Raw genomic sequence first — 2,063 nt, forward strand, 5'->3', positions numbered from 1 at the left:
CCCCCCACATGCAGAATGGTTTACAACTCAAAACTGTCCTCAGTTCTTTCTTTCTTTTATTTCGGCCTTTATAATTCTCCTTATTTTGTTTATTACTTTGCCAATAGTTTGTGTGTGTGCTTGCATGCAGGGCTGTGTGATGCATAGTGCAGTAGATCTGTGGTAGTAGTGCTTGTAGTTAGTGCATGCTACTTCTGCTTGCTACTCTGCTTTCAGCCACTGCCGCCGGCTAGCCCTCCTCGCGGAGGGTGAAGAGAGGAGCCGAGTGTGTAAGTCTCCTTCTGCTGGTACAAAGCCGCTCCACCGCCAAGACTCCTGCAGTGCCTCCTCGTGGCCACACACGGTAACTGGGTACCGTGAGGTCCCAGGCTAAACTGTAGGGGATCTCGGAGCAACAGTGGGCCCCAGAGGCAAGGCGCGCAGGCCCACCAGTGTGTGGACATGCCCTGGCGCCTGCCAACCACTGTCCCAGCTATGGGCAAATAGCAGGGGCAGATGGGGCTCATAGCCATGGAAGGCAACCCATCTAGGAGAAGGACACTCTGAACTAAAACCAGGACTGAGACGAGTTGCGCCCCCCAGTCCTTAATCAGCATAGTAAAGCCAACCATGAAGAACAAAGTCATCCCAAATCCTATACTTCCAGCGGCGGGAGTCCGTAGGAACATCGCAGCGGATGGTGGTGATGGTCCTCCTTCCGGAGGACAACATGACGATAATACCCTAAACCCGCAAGCGAGGGTCCTGTCCGATCAAAGCTCGCCGTCCGCCCTCGTCCCCGGAGACCATTTGTAATGGGAACCTTCAATGAATGTACAGTGAGAGAAGAAGCTAGATTGGTAGAACTAGCACACTGTGCTGAGGAACGGGGAGTGGAGATCCTGGGAGTCCAGGAACACCGAAGAGTGCACACTGATGACCGGATCGTGTATCGCAGAGTGGAGAGATGCACGTTCATCACTGCATCTGCGTGGCGAAACGAGGCCCGGGCTGCAACAGGGGGTGTAGGGCTAATGCTGGGCCCTCGGGCGCGTAAGGCTCTCCGTCAGGTTTATCATCACACCGATAGAATCCTTATTGCAGAGTTCTCAGGCAACCCAGTAACAACAGTCATAGTCGTGTACTCACCCACCAACGTGGCACCATCTGAGGAGGTGGAGAAGTTCTTACTAACAAGTTAGGTAGGATTAAGTAGATCCTTGTTTGTCCTATGATCCGTCAGCACGAGGTGTCGACACGACTCCTACAGCAACCCTCTCACTCCTCCTAGCGTACCCTCACTTGGTCCTTGTGGCTCTCTCACGGTGTGACCTACACTGCAGCCTCAGCACATCAGCGTCTCACTCTCTCCGTGCAACGTACGTCGACGTACAGACGCACCGCTTTGCTCCAGGGCTGTACCGAACCGTTGTCCCCCACATCCCGATATACGCCCGGGCAAGCCGCCACGCTTTCGAGAGGCCGTCCAATAGTAAGTGTGGGGCTAATCGTTCGAGGAATAACGTCCAAAGGAGCAGTCGTAGGGTCATTGTGTTGTCAGTATCTACGCACTGACAGTGGACAACCACCACACACACACATCACACAGACTCTCTCTCTTCTCTCTGGTGGCAGTGGTTCACGCCAACAGTACACACACCACAGTAGCACATCCTCCACCTCCTTCAAAGATACTCCTGGACGTGTCGTCAGGCTCTACAGGGGTCGCGTGTTGAAGGACCGCTTAAAGGACCCCAACTGAAGTTGCGTTCCGCAACCTCGAGTCTCCTGCTGTGGGATCAGGGTACATGGTGCTGCAAGATGGTTGGCGTTACCGTCTATGGAACGAGCTAGAACCTTCCAGGTAGGAACCAGGACCAAGAAAAGGCCTTGTACCACAAGTGACGGTCATCGAGCACAAGGTACCTTCCCGGTACTCGCATACACACGGTAACCGCCGACCATCTCAGCACCATTCACCATCCACTTTACAGCAGGAGACAGCGTTCCAGGACGCAACTCAGTGGGGTCCTAACGGCTCCATTCCAACACGCGACCCCTGTAGAAGCTGACGGACAAACGTT

Source organism: Notothenia coriiceps, unplaced genomic scaffold (assembly GCF_000735185.1).
Source record: "Notothenia coriiceps isolate Sejong01 unplaced genomic scaffold, NC01 NC01_scaffold00037250, whole genome shotgun sequence".
Lineage (NCBI taxonomy): Eukaryota > Metazoa > Chordata > Actinopteri > Perciformes > Nototheniidae > Notothenia > Notothenia coriiceps.